Source organism: Martes martes (genome assembly GCF_963455335.1).
Source record: "Martes martes genome assembly, chromosome: 14".
Taxonomy (NCBI): Eukaryota; Metazoa; Chordata; class Mammalia; order Carnivora; family Mustelidae; genus Martes; species Martes martes.
This window is the reverse complement of record NC_137902.1, coordinates 73,258,778-73,277,695: the sequence shown is the minus strand read 5'-3', so window position 1 is coordinate 73,277,695 and position 18,918 is coordinate 73,258,778. Positions and strand designations below refer to the sequence as shown.

The following is an 18,918-nucleotide window of genomic DNA, read 5'->3' as shown; positions in this document are numbered from 1 at the left end:
TGCTTCCTGCATGGGAAGAGCTTTTTCATGGTGTCCGACAAGGGACAGTACGACGGTACAGTGTCTTCTCTGTTGACATGCCGTGTTGATCCTTGAAAATATCAATAACTCTACATTTTTAGAGGGACCGTAGCTTCCTTCCCAAGCCGTTTGACTCGAGCTGAGATGTCCGATGACTTCGTTTACTCCCTGTGGTTTTCTGAGGGCAGTGGGTTCTGTTAATTTGAACGTGCTGTACCGAAAGTCGGCACTGATGAAACGGGAGGGTTTTTGAGAGAGCCGATGCTAAGCTTGGACTTTGAGTGTGCTGTTCAGTGGTATTCAACACACAGATGATTGGACATCAGAACATGAGCGAACCAGCTGCTGTGGGAATGATCGCCGTGCTTGTGAAGCCCCCAGTACAGGCTCCTGAAGTAACTGGTGAGTGATGTCATTAATGAGCCTCGATCTGACAAATTCCTGCTGGTTCTGTAATGGTTGTTGTCTTCTCTAAACAGTGCCTCGAAATGAACAGTAGAGATGCTAGAAAAGGTCTCTCTGGCTCCGTCAGAGGGAGCTTGCATTCGATTTCTTGGTTCTGCCTCGTCCGCCCTGCCTCCTTGGCCATGGCTTATAAATCAAGGTGACTAAATCAGGCTGACAGAAGTTCATTTGTGCATTTGCCTTTGACATTTCATACTGGAGGATAGCTGACAAAGACGGATGGACGCTACTTGGAAAAAAGAGTTTCTGCAAGCGACCGTGTCTGTACTTTGTCCAGCGAGGAAGAGAACAGGTCTGTCGGCGAGACCGTGGTGTCCCAGTGAGAACGGGACAGGCCTGGAGAAACAGAGCCAATAAAAAATAAAATGCTGATATCAACTGACCGTTGTACGAAGCCTGCAGTTCAGGAAATGCTCAGCAGCTTGTGTCTTGTACGTTTGGTTAGCGGGTATGAATTCTGGGGGGTGTACAGGCTTTTTGGAGGAATGCTTTGCAGCCGGAATAGAAAGTGTGAAGCAGTTGGGAAGGACGTTGGTTGGGAACCAGAGACTTTGCACACGGGCAGATGGACAGACGTCTCGCCTTTGAGTCTTTTTTTTTTTTTTTAAGATTTTATTTATTTATTTATTTATTTATTTGACAGAGAGAGAGAGAGAGAGAGAGAGAGGGAGAAGCAGGCTCCCCGCTGAGCAGAGAGCCCGATGAGGGGCTCGATCCCAGGACCCTGAAATCATGACCCGGACTGAAGGCAGAGGCTTAACCCACTGAGCCACCCAGGCGCCCTGTTTGTCTTTGATTCTTGGTGCTGCCACAGGTGTCCCCGAGAAGGGAAGATGATCTCTCCAGGCCCCTGTGTTCTTACTTTGTAAAAGCAGAGATGAAAACACCTACTGCAGGGAGAGGAGAGAAAGACAAGAATTGGGTCCATGGTGATCACTCAGCAGATGGAAGGGTCCTTATGGATCCAACAGTGTTGCAGGTGCTGGGCCCCTTGACAGGGTGTCCTTGGAAAGGAGGTGAGGGATGGATGCTGACGTTTCAAGCACCTTCTCCAACAAAAGATACAGGAAACGGGGCTTGTTTAGAACTTGGCAATGGTGGGAAGGCAGAGGTTTGCTGTGCGTGTTCGACTGTGACTCTTCATGCTTTTCCCCACTGCTGGCTCAGGACTCAGGTAATTGACCCCGGTTTCTATTGCCTGCCTCACGATGAGGCCACAAGTCCCAATGAGGTCAATTACTGGGCGTAAGTGTTTATCCGAAGCTGCCGTGTTTCAGGAGTTTGCTGCTGGTCTGGTCACACGTGCTAATTACTGTCACCGCAGGGCAGCGCAGTTGCCGTGGTGGCGTCCGCAGTAGGAGTAGGTCACAGCGTCCTGAGCCTCTGGTCTCACTGGGGCCCGCGGGGAGGCCGGTTGCATCAGCACCGGCGGAAGACAGGCTCTGAGCCCCGTCTGGTCTCTGCCCGGTGCCCGGCCCCTCCTGCTCACACACTCACGTTGCACACACTTGGAACAAGAAGTTGTTGTCGCTGGTCTCGTACTTTGTTTCACGGAAAGAAAGCTTCAGTTCATGTTTTCTTCGTACCAAGAAGGCATGGGTGCCCATGCCGCTGAGCGCCGGCGGGGAGCATTGTTCTCAGGGCCTGCTGTCGTGACACGTGTCGTTCATCCTCGCGGGCTCGTGGACGTGCTCCTACCCTCCTGCTTGGGGGGCGGGAAGCTGCTGCACAGAGGGGCTGGGTCACGTGCCCAAGACCCCACAGCCGGTAACCAGAAGAGCCGAGATTGAAACTTCAGCCACCTCTAGACCACCGGACTCACCTTCCTCTCCAGTAAGAGAAAACGGTTAAAGAGAACATATCCAGGTAAAGTCCGTGTAGCTGGTGACAACCCTTCTGAGCCCTTTGGGGCCCATGGTTCCAAATCCCTGATTTCACATTGGTGGGCAAACCCTGTCTCTCCCCAGCACGTACGTATGTATCTGTGTGTGCACACGTGCGTATGTACATAGATGATGCTTTGCACGGTGTGCACACGTGTGCACCCTATGTGTGCCAATACATGTATAAGTGTGTGTACATGCGTACACACATGCATGGACTCAGGTGCACACCTGAGTCACACACGTGCACACACATATGCACGTGTATGTGGTCACGGGGCCTGCTCAGCAATACTTGCTATATCAAAAGAGAACTGTGGGATGGTTTTCAGCTTTTTCGGTGAATTTCTTCATGTGGTGATTTGATGGTCATTGAGATTCTTGGCTTGGTTCGATCGAGAACGGAATACATGCTGGTTGCCCAGAACATGGCAGGAACTGACCAGAACCTCACCTTTGGGAAGTGATACCAGAACCACGTCAGGGCACTGGTTGGGGGGGGGGGTGCTTCCCATCACTAGAGAAGGCATGCAGCTGGGCTGAACGACTTTGTGGTGTTAAAACAATCTAAAAATTCTAAAAATTAAAATTATGATTGCATAGCGTTCAGAAACCATTTTGACCTAAAAGCTGATAATTTAAAAATTTAGGATGATCTCATGGCAGTAATTACCTTTTCAGTATCTGCCAGTTCCTTCAAGTGTTCTGGATGCGTGTTCCCAGCGCGTGGGGGCTGTTACGACCCCGATTGTTCACATCCAATCAGTGGGGGGGTTTCCATTTGAGGTGCATACATATTTATTTGTCATTACTGTTTCAGGTGAATAATGACTATTTTCCAAAGACTGTTTGTCGAGAAGATCAGAGAGAGTAGAAAAGTAACAGGACTGCGACTTTTATGAATGAGAGAGCCACACACAGTACGCTCTTGACGAGATGGTGAAGTATTTGCGAACCTGTCCAAGCCCAGCGCCCAGGCCTGGAAGGGTTTCTGTGCGTAGGCTTTGGAAATGTGTCTCACACGCAGAAGGCATTCCCAGGTCAGGGCTTCAGGTCACAGTTCTCCGACGGAAGCCCCTTGAGGCAGGTTCTGTCCCTACCATCCCCTCATAGATTCCATACCTTTGTATTTCCTGGCGTCTTTGTGAATCAGTAACATCTGAGGAGAAAGCTTTTCCTTAAAGGAAAGAACGGATTTATCTTGAATACCTCTGGAACCTGAATGGTCGCTTAGGTGACTGCTGTTGTGTTTTGTCATCTTTGGCACACGGGAAAGGCAGACTCTTCAGCTTGTGTTTGCCCTCAAAGCCACGAACCCATGTTGATGTTTATGCAGTAAAGATAACTTGTGCACAGAGGCAGAGAGACCCAGACATCTAAATAAACTCAGACACGTGTCCTTCAGAACTTTTAAACATTGATTTTCTCTCTTGTGGGAGGGGGCGGAGCTGGGACCTCATGTGTGTGTGGCTGGCATGTTGTTAAAAATCAGCCCAGCTGTGTCCCCCCGCCATCTCCCCACCTCCCCATCTTCTGCTGTGGTGTGTCACGGCTGTCTGCGCTCGTGTCACAACTAGACCCACCTGTACCCTTCACCATCTTCATCTCCTTGACTGGGGACGTGCGTGATCCAAGGTTCACGATCCTGCTCAAACTGGGGAGTGACAGTGTAAGGAGGCGCTGCCGGTGACCCACGGGGCACCCTGCCCCACACGGGCTCTCAGCTGGTGTCAGGGACCGTGGCTGGGATGATTGCCTGCTGTCTGCGGAGCGGACAGCTTGGATCTAAGTCCACCAGCCACACCAGAGATCTCAGAGGATGAGATTCACTGCAGGAGAATGGGTCGGGGATATTGATGTAGAGAGGATTAACCGATCGGTGTGGGTGTGTTTGTTGCCCTTGAGCTTAGTGCACAGTAATTTTGAGTCAGTTTAATAACCTAAATCAGCCAGTAATGTTCACATTTTGAGTGTCCCTAATTGCTGAGCTTCCAAGAGTGCGCTAAGGGATGGAGACATGTCTTACGAGTGATCTTAGCTTGCTCCTCAGAGCTTTCTTTGTAACGGAGTCTCAGAGCTGCTGCTTTTGGAGAGTCAGAGGTGTGTGGACTTGGCTGATTTGAAGAGAATCTTCGAGTTCTTAAGTCAAGAGGGGGAAGATGGGGAAAATGATGCTATTTAGGGTCCGGCGTGGGCTTGGGTGAGAGAAGGTCCTACTGTACTGAAGGCAGCTGTGATTTGCTGAGCACCTGCTCTGTGCCTGGGTTGTACTAAGCGCTTTGCAACTCTTTCTCTCATTTAATCCCGTGAAGTAGGTGGTTACAGTATCCTTACATTTTATATACAAGGAGATTGGCTTGGAAAGGTGGTTAACTTTCCCAGTATCACAGAGTTTATGTCTGGTTCTTTCTACTTCATAACCGATTTGTGCTGAGACCAGCCTTTTCCTTCACTCGCTGGTTCCAGTATATCCCCCCTTCCACGGTCCTGAATTTCTTTTACTCCCTCTTTGTGTACGCTTGGACTGCTGCTCCTTACAGATCTGTGAGCATAGACTGATCTGAAACACGGCATCCTGGGGAAGAAAACGAACGTTATCGTTTGAGTTGACCTTTGCCTTGCTTTGCTCAGTGCCGAGCTGGGCACGTGTGTGTGAGCTCATGGGCATTGAAGATGCAGAGGAAAGAGAAGAGGCGTTTAACATTGGCCTCCAGACGGGGCACACTGGGTGCCTGCTCTGTGGAGCTTAGGGAAGTGAGACCCTGGAGGACACTGGCCACTGAAAGGGGCTGAGAATTCCGCAGGGCAGACCGTACCCCTTTCATTCTTGTTCCAGATCTTCATCAGGGAAAGAGGGAAATACGAGGGTCCAGATCTTGGTGTGGATTCTTTGAGAGTCTTGTCGAGTACACTTGGCCCCTGTGGTCTCATGATGAATCCGTGAACGGTGGAGTAGTAAAAAATGGCGTACACCACCACAAGCATCTGTGAAACCGGGAGATAATGGTGTTGAGAAGTGGCCAGTCTTTGATGTGGTGTTGGGGCCATGTCTGTGGACGTGGGTCCCCTGATGCTGCTCCGTGTTGTCACTCCCCACGAAGCACACTCAACCCATGTCACCGACAGTGTTTGCTCCTCATTCCTGCAGAGGGCTGCTAGCACAGCGGCCGTCCAGAGCAGCCTGGGACAGAGCCCACCTGGGCTTGAAGCCCGCCTTTCCCCTCAGGACACTAATGTGGTCTCAGACACCTTGGGTGGCACCTGTCTCTTCTAGCTCGTTCTGTTTGTCCTGCCTTCCCAAAGCATTGAGTTTCATTTGTTTAGAAACAACTGCTCACTTGGTTTCCAGACTCCAGTTCGTGGGGTAATGTTGAATTGAATCAGGTAATGACAGAAAGCGGCACAGCCCGAATGGACAGGTCAGGAGGCCGATGTCACCGAGTCTAAGTAAGCATCGTCTGCCGCTGCTCAGTGCCACGTGGCCGTGGCAGGGAGTGGCGCTCAGCCATCACGCACTGTCCTGTGTCGTGAGGGCCCGGACTGCATCTGCCCCATGGTGGGGAAAGGAACTGTTCATGGCGGTGGTCCTGGGACATCCCCAGCAGCTTGTTCTGCTTGATTGTTACTGCAAATCCCATCTTGACTTGCCCGCATCCAGCGTGCTAATTCGAAGGTGTTACTGGGGATGCGATCACACAAACGTAGTTGTGTGGCTGGGGAGAGCAGGGCGTCCTGTCCCCAGCCATCTCCGTACCACCGGGAGAGGCGCCGTGGTCCACTGGGAACCCGTGCTCCCTCCTGGCTCACTCAGGTGCCCCTGCTGCGCTCCCCCCGTGCTGTGAAAGCTGGCGGGCGTCCACGCAGGCGACAGCGTTGTTCTGCCTATGGTCCTTAGTTCATGAAGTGTCATTAGTCCATGCAGGGATTTGTTAATTTGTTTCATTACTGGACTTCCTTTAAGAGCTAGCCGTTAACTTCAGTTACTGTTCTTCTCACGCAGGAAAGGCTCGTACCAGTTATTACTTGCGAACTTCTTTGGCACTGAAGGAAAAGCTAAAGCCTAAGACACAGCAGCATTGGCTGTCCCAGCCCGAACGTTGGAGTCAAACTTGATTAGCTTTCCTGCCCTTGAACTAAGTTAGACACGACCTAAATGAGAAGCAGGGGTTAGCTCTAAAGAATGGGCATTTTTTGCTGTTGCGTGTTTGTTTTCACATAACCTCAGATTTACTTGGATGTCCATTTCCTAGTGCTTGGCCCCTGAATTTGTCCAGACCTATTCAAAGACCACAGCTTCTGAGAAAACCCACAGTTGGAAAGTTAATGGATAACCCAGCGGCAATACGAACAGGCTAGTGGCTGTGATTCTTGATCGAGTCTGGACAAATTCCGCCCTGTCATGAGTCATAAGCTGTGGTCCAGAACAGAAAGAACATCATCTGAGGCGTCAGGTGGGAGTCAGCACTGTGCCCTTGTCACCTATGTGGCTGTCCCTGACTCATCTTCCTGGAAGGAAGAATTCCTGTAGCCTGTGATGGGTTTGTTACTGTAGGATTCATGGATGGGCATTCAGACTCTATAGGTTCTAGCACTTGGATCTTTAGGTTCAGACCAGTTACAGATTGGGGTTGGGGACTGCTGGTCCAAAGCAGAATGGGAAACCTCCTAGGACTGGCATCATCCATCAGGTAGGGACTGGTCAGTTTGGAAGAAGAGCTTTCTTATGTGGTGCATTTATACAGTGGAGTATCACTCAGCGGTCAGCGTTCATATCGACACGTATGGACCCGGAGGGGATGATCCTGAGCAAGATAAGGCAGTCAGAGAAAGATAATTTTCACACAGTTTCACTCATATGTTGAATTTAAGAACCAGAGCAGCGGACCCTAGGGGAAGGGAGGGAAAACTGAATGGGAAGTCAGGAGAAAGGGAGATGCACCATGAGAGACTCTTCACTCTGGGAAACAAACTGAGGGTTGCTTGAGGGAAGGGGGTGGGGGAGGGGCATTAAGGAAGGCTGCTGATTTGATGAGCACTGGCTGTTATATGCAACTGATGAATTATTGATCTCTGCATCTGAAACTAATGATGTGAAATGTACATTGGCTCTTTGAATTTAAATTAAAAAAAAAAAGTTTCTCTTAAAAGCTGAGAGAGGGGGTGCCTGGTGGCTCAGTGGGTTAAAGCCTCTGCCTTTGGCTCGGGTCACGATCCCAGGGTTCTGGGATTGAGCCCTGCATCGGGCTCTCTGCTCAGCGGGGAGCCTGCTTCCCCTTCTCTCTCTGCTTGCCTCTCTGCCTACTTGTGATCTCTTTCTGTCAAATAAATAAATAAAATCTTTAAAAAAAAAAAAGCTGAGAGTGGACAGGTAATGAGAAGGGGATGTACTGCTTTACCCTTCGGCCCGAGGATTGGCTGATGTGGCAGTTTTCCCCCTGCTTTTGTAGTGTCGGTGTAGAGAGATAGGATGTGTGACTCAGGTGACAAAGGTCAGGAGTCTGAACTTTCGGGTAATCAGTACCATGCTCTGGGAGCATAGGATGACCCGTGTTCTGAGGACGTAAGATCGAAAGAATCCCCTTGGCTTGGGGGTTGGACCTTTATCGGCTCACCTGCCGAATCTTCAGGGGCTGGGCTGCTCAGCCGGCGCTCCTGGGTGTCCATACTGATAGAAAACCATTCTGCCAAGAGAATGTTTTTTTCCTCATTGAGGGACATCTGTCAGGAAAGGTCTGTGGAGCTGTCCTGAGTCATTGGTCTCGGAACTCAGTACCTTTATCAAGTGGAGTTTCTAGAACAGAGTCTCCCTGTTGGCTGCGCTGGTGTTTCCTGACTCGCGTCCACCTGCAGGGCTGGAAAGACGGAGCTAGTGAGGGAGTGGACCGCGCGACTGAAGCTTCCGCGGGCGTCTTCCCGGTCGATGCCAGGCGGTGGTTTGGGCTTCCTCCGGTTCCCATCATCTGTCTCCTGGGGGGCAATCTTCCCCATCAGCGTCTGATCCTTTTGCCCTTGTCTTCTCTGGTGGACGAGCCCTGGCATCTTCCGGTAGAGGAACCGGACATATGTCCTCATTCTCTGAGCAAAGAGCGAGGGGACAAAGGCCCACCTGAGTGTGGGGTGACAGGTGGGTGACACTTGGGTGCACCGTCTGGGTCAGGCTGCACTTTGTTCAGGGAATGTCGTGCATAAGGGCAGGTGATCAAAGAGGTGCTGGTTTTACTATATGTATGTGTGTTAAATCATCATATTCTCCACCCTAGAAAGGTAAGTGCCATCAGGACATGTTGGCTCCCATAACTGGTGGTGAATGCGTGAGGCTTGCAGGACAGATCTGTGTGCTGGGAGCAGTGGCGCTCTGCCCGTGCTGGTGCGGAATCCGCTGACTTACCCTTTGGTTTCATCCCACTGCGCCACAGAAATTTGTAGGTGCGTTTACTTTTCTTCTTTTTTTTTCTGGGTACTTTCTGGTTTTGTGCATATCCATGTATTATTTTAAAAACAAACTGGGTTCCTACTAAATTCGAGCTTAAAAAACCATTTTCTTGCCGCAGTTTTTCAAAACAATTTTTAAGGACGTGGAGTGAGGAGTAAAATGACCTCCTTATCCTTATCACCCAGTGTTGACGGCCGTCCGTTCTCTGTGACTGTGGTTCTGGGACGGGGAAGGCGGTATTTCAAAGCCAGTCTCAGGCATCGTATCATGTTGCTCCAACACTTTGTTCTCATGTCTGTTATCCAGTTATTTACTTTTCGTCTGTTGACTCTTCTTTCTCTTGTTCCTGAAATAACTTTTGGACTGTGCCCCTGCTGACACTGTAAAGGTGCATGTGTCTGGCAGTGGCGCCCTTTGCGCAGCGCTCGGGGGGGCTGGCCACCAGGGACCCTGAGGAGGACAGCCTCGGTGGCATGAAGTTACTGGGAGAACCCAGAGGTATGACCGCGGCCTCCCTGGCTGGTGGGGTTAAGTGGAAGGCGAGGCCTTTCCTTAGGATGTTGTAGATCCAAACCGAAGTCCTGGTGACTGGTGTTGAGTAATGAAAACCTTACAGAAATGATGGCCCTTGAACCCTAAGACGCCCTTGGGGAGCACGGCTAGATCTTGTTTTATTTCTGTAGTTCCCGGGACAGAATGTTGTTGACATAATTGCGTAGTCAAATCTCTTTTGGGCAGCGTTGCCTGGTTTTGAGACGTTTCCCTGTGGTTTGTCTCATCAGGCTTGACCACAGAGCCCTGGGTGAGGAAAGGTGTTGAAGTCTGCCCGGGTCGGTACTCAACTGACCTGACGTTTGTTCTCGGGCCCCCTGGCCCTGTGTCGGAGGGATCTGAGTTGCTTGGGAACCTGTTGTGAAGCAGGAGGACGGCTTTTTCTTTGCTCCTGGACATCGCTGTGGCAGATGTTGGAAAAATGCACAGAATGGTGGACCAGATCCTGGAGGTGCTTGGGGAAGGGCCAGGAGTGCAAGCACACCCCTTTCTGGGGCAGATTCCTGCCATCACAGTCTCACCCCCGTGACCTCGGTTTCTTCCCATGACCTCCCTCCTTGGCTCCGACCAAACCCTGACCATGACCACTGCCACTTTGACCTTGGTGCACAGGTTACCTTGGTGATGGAATTCATTTGAGCCTAACATGCCTGAAATTTTTCCTGGGAACTGGAGGTCTTTGATCCAATAGAGACATTGTGTGGACGTGCTTCCACCCCCGTACGAACTTGTGCAAACATTTCCCAGTTTGTTTGTTTTTTTTTAAGATTTTATTTATTTATTTGACAGAGATCACAAGTAGGCAGAGAGGCAGGCAGAGAGAGAGAAGGAAGCAGGCTCCCTGCTGAGCAGAGAGCCCGATGCGGGGCTCCATCCCAGGACCCTGGGATCATGACCTGAGCCGAAGGCAGAGGCTTTAACCCACGGAGCCACCCAGGTGCCCCTTCCCAGTTCCTTTTAAAATGTCTAGATGTGAACATTTTATTGGCTGAAATTCCCCAAGGGAATAGAATGATTCTTCAGAGTTTGTGCCCTATTCAGGGAATTTTTACAGCAGCAATTTCAAAATTTGTGTATTTTGTTTCTCACAAAAATAATTTTTATTTCATCAGTTAAAATTGGTTTCCAGCTGAAGTGTCTTTCCTGCGGCAGCTGAATTTCGTAAAACACAGTGCAGGCGTTCATTTATTACACAGACTTAAAGTACCAACCATTTGAGTAAGAGTCAGACATAATTTTGGTGCAGGTATTTTAACCATGGTTTATTAGGCAAGGGATTCTTTATAGAAAATAGGTCAGTCTCATTTTTCAGTAAGAAGTTGCTTTGAAAAAGTTAAGAGAGAGCCAGCTAAAATCGGGGGGGAGGGGATGTGTATTATGGAATATGTTACCTGGTAGGCTGTGCTGTTTCAAACATTAAATTAGTCAGAACGGTTGGTCAGCCAAATGTTCTCAAACTGAGGTTCTGGTTTTAACATGTAAATAAAACGCAGATCTGCAATTAGTATATTAGCCAATATGCAAATGATGCCACCAAGTAATTAAGGAAGTGCTTAGAAGCAGTTTTGTTTGTGAAACAAAAAGCTTCGTACAAAGTCTGATGAGACACGGGGCTTGTGAGCTGTTCGTGTTTTGCAGGCGCCGGGACAGTGCGCGGAGCACAAGTGGTGAAGGGGCACGGAAGGGCAGGTCTGTCGCTGAGCCCGGGCCCGTGGACCCCGCTGGAATTTCAGGGGGCCTTCACCCAGGGGTACTGTTGGTGGCTGGCCTGTGGGGAGACGCGGGGACACGGACACACACACGAGGCCCACGGATCAGGTCTCTGCCCCGTGGTTGCCGTGTGACCATGGGCAACGCACTTCAGTGCCCCAGTGTGTATATCCGAAAGGTGCCTGAACCCCCCAGATGGAGTTGGTGGGTCAAGAGGTGTGAAGTAACGTGATAAACACGTTATTTCTTGTCGATTCGGGCAGAGGGGATGGTTTTGTGTGACGCTCGCTATGATTGTCATCTAGGGCAACACACAGGATTTACGTGTGATTTTGAGGTAAATTGTAAACATGAAGTCTTGCCCCTCTTACAGTAGGGGCCCTAAGGCCCGTGCACCCAGACCCTTGGGTGGCTGTGTCTTCCCTCTGCTCACAGGAGTCATGGGAGAAAGTGTTCAGAATGTTCTAGTTGCCAGATGACGTCTGAGCTCTTTCCTTCATCCTTGATACCATTCCACTAGAAGAACAGATCGGGGGCGCCTTTCTTCGTTTTCCTGTGTCGTGTTTGTAGGTTACTTGGAGGGCTGGTTCCCATTACATGGAACCACTTAGACTCACTGTTTCATTCATTGTCTTATAGCCCTTGCGTGCCCGCTCCGTGCTAGGCATGCTTTGGGACTTTTAATGAGCACATTTTCTGTTGTGATATTTAATGTAAATAACCAGTCTTTGGAGTAGACGATGCATTCACGTGGTTCCACATTCGGTCGGTCAGAGAGGGTCCCCAGGCACGGGGTGGGTCCCACCCTCGCTGCCCAGGTCCACTCCCCGGGGTCGGTCTGCGGGGACTGCTTTGAAGCTTTCAAGTGGTATTTTATGTGTGTCTCTCGACACAGATGGCGTGATACAATCCATACACATCTCCCTCTCACTTTTTGCATTTAACAATTAGTTTTGCATTTTTTTTTAAACACCTGAGTGATGCCCCTCAAATGGTTAGCACAGGTTATCTGAAGGACGGGGCTGAGGAGGCTGGGTCACCATCCCACCCGCCTGCCCTTGAAAGCACCTCTGGGTTTGAATCTGTCAGGAGGGGAACATGTTGTTCCGTAACGAGCAGGGGAAGAGTAGAAGGTAAACACGTTCACACAGACTCACGTAAATGTGTTTTGGGGGAACAGGTCGTGGCTGTGTATGGCGTGAGGGTGGGGAGCTCTTCCGAGCCTGGAACCCGGGGGCTGGAGGTAGGCGCTGGGGAGGGCCTCTCAGACCCAGGAGAGGGGCTCTCGGAAAGAACCACAGTCATGTTTGTGTGCCTTTGCCTAAGAGGTTGGGGAAGTCGAGACTGTGGAACTTCCTGGGTGGTTTGTTCCCTGATGTGACCCCCGCCGTCATAGGTGTGACTTGTGCTCAGGAATGGTCGGTGTGACAGACGGAGCTTGAGGCGCCAGCAGTCTGTCCACAGCTTGGGCTCTGGACAGAAAACCTGCTCTTGACTCCCAGCTGTGGAGCAAAGGTGGGGACGGTGGACATGCGAGCCTGGGCCAGGAGCAGACGAGGCGGGTGGGCCCTGTGTTAGGAGCCCCCAGTGGTGGTGACCCGTGAGCGTGCCCCTGAGGTGGCAGGGAAGGGAGGGAGAAGAATTTGTGATAACAAGGCGTGTGGTAACAGTGCCCCCTCACTTTGAGAAACTCAAAACACATTCTGGAATCTTCTGTTGGCATTGCTCCCCAGTGTGACAGGAAGGGAAGGGACAGCATCCTCGCTTGGGGCCACACACCCCTGAGTGTAGGGCACACGGGGTTGGAGGCCGCTGTCAGAACCCTGCTCTGGTGTGTGACCCCGAGCCCCGCAGCTCACGTCTCGGGCCTTGGTCCTCACCCGTTCATAGGGATTCTTACTCCTTCTCACAGGATTGCTTTGCTTTCAGTGAGCGTGTAGGTCCTAGTAAACTCGGAGTACTTAGCTGTTCTCAGCTCTTACTTGCCAGGAGGTGGGAGCAGGAAGCGAGAAAGCAAGTCATGGACCTTCCCTCTTACACGCACAGCAGAAGTGTGCTAAGGAAGCGCCTTGGAGTTTTCTTCCTTTTTGTTTAGAGAGAGCGTGCGCGTCAGGGTAGGGGGCAGGGGAGAGAGAATCTTAAGCAGGCTCGATGCCCAGTGCAGAGCCTGACACGGGGCTTGAGATCATGACCTGAGCCGAAATAAAAAGTCAGACGCTCAGCCGAAGGAGCCACCCAGGCGCCCATGGCCTTGGATTCTTGGTCCTGCTTAGTTCTTGGCTTAAACTGCCCTCTGAACATTCAGGGCTCTTCAAAGTCATTTAGAGGTCACCAGGGCCCCTGGGAGCCCGAGCATCAGTGTCTGTCGGACGGGTTTGCTCCAAGAATACACGTGTTGCTCTGATACTGTGGTAATTAACAGCTAAGCCGCAGGACGTCATACCGTCTGTCCCGCGTACAAGTGTGTCTCTTGTTACTCTCACCTGTTCGTAGGTTGGAGGTGGCTTTCCGAGGCTGAGGCCGTGCAGTGATTGGTTTTATGATTCTTCATAGGCTCTGACGGAGAAGTGTTTCAGGTGTCAGCTTGCATACCCAGACCCCTCAGGATTCGTTTAAAGTTCATTTTCTGGTTCCTTTGGGATTAGATTTGTCTTAAAAGGGGGATTGTCTCATCATAGATTTTAACTCCCGCAGCGATAGGGGCCAGCCTGCTGCAGGGAGAGATGAGCTGCTGGCTCCGCTCCCCGCCCCCAGCCCTCCAGCCTCCCCACACAGTGCCCCAGACTCGCCTTTTGATGGAACATTTGAGACTTTCCAGGCACTGAGTGCTTTACCTGTGTTTCTCCTTCTGTCTTCTTCAGAACCTTGTGATGGCCTTGTGACAACTTCGCAGGTGGTATCATCTCCACTGTCCACTCAGGGAAGGTGGGGGAGTTCAACCTGCCTGTGGTCACATGGCAGGAGCTGGTGGAGTGGGCCCAAGAAGGCCCGTCTACCTGATTCCAGAATCTGTGTTCTTAGCCTGACCCTCATCATGGTCGTAGTCGCCATTGGTATGCTAGAACCGTGCCTTGTCAGCAGTTCTCTGAGGTTACCAACTGCGAGCATTACTAGTAATAAGACATGGGGACGTCAGCCCATCCTGCGATGCCCTGAAGAGGATACAGCACCGCTTCTGAGGTGTTCTTGCCCACAATGCACAACCTCAAGCTGACCTGGAGAGAGCACCTGAGAGACACCCTTCAGGGTACCTCCTGCGGGCCGTGGGGTCAAGGCCCGGAAGTGCGAGGGCCGATCGAGGACGGGCCACATGTTGGGGGAGACTGAGGAGAGGGGACACTGCAGGGACACGGGGGAAATGTAAACAAGGTCCGTCTCTTGGTCGCGGAGAGCACGACAGCATTCATTTCCTGGTGTTGATAACTGCACTCTGGCCATCTCAGTTGTTCACGGAAAGGAGACTGGCCAAAGGGTATACCTCCATTTTCTGTGCTATTACTGCGACTTTTCCCTAAATTTCACATTGTTTAAAACAAAAAGGCAAAAAAATACTTATTTTAGCCACCTGAGATTGATAGTATTTATTCTCATTTTAGAGTTGAGGAAACAAGAAACTTAAATGTTCGGTAACCTGCCCAAGATTACACAAAGGGTAGCCGTTGTGAGCGAAGGAAGGAGGGAGAATTCAGACCCGCTCCGGGACATTCCGGCCCCTGCTGGAAGCACCAGGCCTGTGGCTGCTTCAAGTTTAAGTGTGTGTGTGAGAGACAGCAGCCATGACCACACTCCAGTGAGAAGAGAGTGTCTGTGCCTGTTGAGAAAAAAGCGGTGCACATTAATAATATAGAATTTTATATGTATATATATATATGTATGTATGTATATGTTTTGTGTGTATATGAAACAGTATTAAGAGAATTTTATATTTAAGGCAATTTAAAAAAATCACATGAAGCGCAGTCCAAGTCAAAGTTATGTAATTTTTACCAAGGATAGTGGAAACTGTTCATTATAAGGCTGTTGTGATCTTTTTTCGAATAATTTCTATATCCTATGTCTCCAGATTACATACACTGTGTTCCCCTCTCTTCTTGGTGTTCTTCCAGATTTTTCTTGCAGAGTTGGCACAATTACACGTGTGATGTTTACACCGTTTAATTCAAATGACACAAGAAGAAAACCATCCTTCTGTCTTGCTTTATTAAAAGATTGATGGTTTGAAAAAAACATGTAAAAAAAAAAACAGGATTGGGGGCGCCTGGGTGGCTCAGTGGGTTAAGCCTCTGCCTTCGGCTCAGGTCATGGCCTCAGGGTCCTGGGATCGAGCCCCACAATGGGCTCTCTGCTCAGTGGGGAGCCTGCTTCCTCCACTCTCTCTGCCTGCCTCTCTGTCTGCTTGTGATCTCTGTCTGTCAAATAAAGAAATAAAATCTTTAAATAAATAAATAATTTAAAAAACAGGATTGTTGTAAAACTTCAGGCCAAACATGAGAATACAGATTTGAAAGAAAATCCTGTATGAATTTTTAAAATCCTGATACATTAGAATTGCAACAAAAGTCCTTTTAATAGAAGGAAGAGGTGGGTTATTGGCTCTCTTCATCTCGGATAACCCAATGAGAAATTCTGGATAATTCCTTGATATAATAGTATTAAAACTGTGGCACAAAGATCTACCCTGGAGCCCCTTCCTGAGCCTCCACGTCCTCCCTGGTAAAATAGAGGTACAATAAACTTAGCCAGAATTTTTGCTGAGAGAATCAGATAATTTTATAGCTTATAAAGTACCTGTAAATAAAAGCTATAAGCATTCATTTTTCTTTATTTTGCTTTTTTAGAAAGCACTTTCTTCCTTCTAGGTAAGAAGCCATTGTACTTTGTGTGTAACTCCTGCTGAAGTTAATAACCCGCTTCTGAAGACCTTGACCTTTGCTCTTTTGATTTCCACGTGTTTGGTGTTTTTGGGAATGACCGGAAGCAGGTTGCTCTGTGCTGAGCCTGCTTCAGCTGGCATACGGTGGTGCTGTTGATACTGGCATGTGATTCCTGTGGTCCTATGATGAAACTGGCAGCTTATAAAAATGAAGCTCAGGGTGCCAGGCCTGGGGAGTCCATGAGACCAGAATGATCTCGGGGGCTGGTTTTGCTGTAACTTAGATCTTGTCCGCTCAAGCCAGTCTGGCAGCTCGCGGGGCTCCGTTGATGAGAGACGATAAGGGGGTGTGTTGGGATTTTGGGGGAGGGTGGGGTGGGAGATGGGATGTATGTGTGTGCTGGGGGCGGGTATCCACCTTTCAAACAGCAATTTGTTTTTACAGTCTTTTGTGAGAAAAATACTAAGTGTTCATGATACGAAATTTTTGAGCTGTAAGAAGGAAAGTGGGAGGGTTAAGTCGCCGGGAGTAACTGTCATGAGTTTGGCGTGTAGACCCAAACTCTCATTTTCTGGTCGTGTAGATCTCTCTCTGATACAGACATCACAAAACCACGACTGAGCTGTACATAGACCGCACAGAAGCTTGCTTGAAATCGGCAGCACACAGTATCACGTGTGTCTTTCCATATCCTCACAGGCTTTCCAGGAAGACCGTTTATCACAGTGTAGAGTTGCTCATTAAGGGTACTGATTCCACGGGTCGGTTTCTTGTTGTACCTGAGGACTCTTCCCAGAGATGGACTGGGGCCAGCCGAGACCACAGGTCAAAAATCAGTTAAATGTGATCTCAGCTCTTATTTCCCAAGCTTACCACCATGTAAATGTTGCCTAATATAAAAGGCACAGATATGTATGTCTAGTAATTTTGACCTCAGGAGTTCGAGAGGATCTAAGGAGAGAAGGTCTGTCTGCCACTCTGAGGCAGCTCAGCTCTGGGACGGGTGGGTTAGCAGAGCCTGTGGGGGACTGGGCTGGGGGCTGCTCCATTTTCCTTTCATCCTGACCAGAGTTTCTGCTGCCAGCGGGGTTAGATGGGTTTCCAAAGCTGCAGGGGACCCGAAGCCCCATGAAGAGGCGGTGGCCAGGGAGGGTGAAGTCTGGGACTGGCTGGACTTGAGAATTCTTCAGTAATCTTTCCTCCCTTCCCTCTTTCCCTTCCCTCTTTCTTTCTCCTTTTCCTCTCGTACTCTCTGTCATGTTTATTTTTTTTAAACACAGAGTGGTACATGATTATTGCATAGAAATCACATACGGACAAGTGATGCCACCCCCCCTCCCCCAGTCTCCAGCCCCGCTGTCCCATAGCCTCTGAGTGTGTGTACTTGTAGACTTTTTATGCTTGTACACATGGGTGTACGTCTATACAGCAAAATACATGTGTTTTACTTTATTTCATTTATTATTTATTGTAAGTAGGCTCCATGCCCCACGTGGAGCCCAGAATGGGGCTTGAACTCAGGACCCTGAGATCAAGACCTGAGCTGAGGTCAGGAGTCGGACGCTCAACCGATAGAGCCCCCCAGATGCATTTCAGAATGAAAATAATCCACACTTCCGTGTCACAGACACGCTGGCAACCACAGGTGCACCTCATCTTCCGATAACCGTGTGGCCTGTGGTGAGGAGGTCCTACATTGATTTATCCAGATCACAATGAAGGCAGTTTCGATGCTTCTGCTCTGCCCTCACTGCCCTCACGGCTGCAGTGAATGCTTCTGAACCAGCGTCTCAACTTGTTAATATGTCTGTAAGCCAGATTCTTAGGAATTCTGTGACAACAAGTAGGATGTGGATTTGGTAACTGACGTCACATTGCCTTACATGAAGGTTACGACAGTCTTCCCTGGTCTCTGAGTATTTCTGCTCGTGCTGAACCTTACATGCATTCCTTGTATTTATCTCCTGTTTCATACTCTTGGTACTTTCGGTTCCGTTTCCGTTTATCCTATTTGTCGTGTTCTCCGCGTCCCTCTACCCGGATCATCGGTTCTCACCGTGGAAGATACTCACGGGACAGCGGGGAGTTGTAGAAACAAAACTCTTACTCATTCGGGGAATAACAAAGTAACTCCGGGTTCAGTGGCTCATTCTGCCGTTCTTGTGGACGCGGGTTTGCTGCTCCTTCGTGGTGGTGACCATCACCAGGATCAGTTCCGAGTAAGTATGGATACACGTGGTACTAGTCATGGTTCCAAGTGCTCACTCGCTGAACAAGTGTTTATTATTGGGGCCAGAGGAACCTCGCTGGGCAGGAGTGTGGTGTGTGTTCCTGGGGCTCCCAGAGTGTCCCGGACACTGTTCAGTGCTTAGTACGTGCTTATTAGTAAATGGTTTTATTCTCATGATGGGACTTGGCTCTTAGAGATATGGATAATTTTCAGTCCTTAGCTCTTAGTGTGGCTCTGTTTATACCAAAGAGAAAAGCTCATTAGGAGTATAAATAGAAGGTGAATTTGAGCATGCGTCTTCAGCGTGGTTGCTGTGCCTGTCGCCCTTGCCAGGGTGCGTGGGTCATCTGCTCTCTGAACGCTGACCAAGTCCCCTTTATGGACAGGGAGTCTCTGGAACGTGCCCGAGGTCTGCGCAAGCAGGGCTTATTTTAGACAAGGACCTTACGTTCTGTGTGTAACTCGATTCCCCCAACGTAGACGTGGAACACGATGCAGAAATGGTATGGCCACCCGCGGGACCGCCCCTGTTACTTTATGGTAAGAATGTAGTTTTCAGAAATAATTTGGAAAGCCACTTTTGGCACTTTTAGTTGCTAAATACCCTCCTTATCGAGAGATTCTTTGCCCCCAAATGTAGGGTACAATTGCCATTCTTAGTCATTTTCCAGTTTCGAGCTTCACGACTGCTGTTTTGTCCTTTTACAAATGAAATCCAGTTTCCCTTGCTCCTTGTTACTCTTTTATGCT

At 49.6% G+C, this 18,918-nt stretch overlaps 1 protein-coding gene across 3 annotated transcripts in view; it reads left to right on the top strand.

Moving 5' to 3' along the window:
• Nucleotides 1-8,080: 8,080 nt before the first annotated feature.
• The window catches only part of SGMS1 (sphingomyelin synthase 1), a 65,481-nt gene continuing 54,643 nt past the window's right edge, over nucleotides 8,081-18,918 (top strand). The window contains exon 1 of one of the 3 annotated variants that reach the window (XM_080822687.1): nucleotides 8,081-8,493. The gene's annotated coding sequence lies outside the window, so the exon portion shown is untranslated. Of the gene's footprint in view, nucleotides 8,494-18,601; nucleotides 18,709-18,918 lie in introns of those variants that run through there. The other 2 variants (XM_080822686.1, XM_080822685.1) reach the window with 2 other exon arrangements.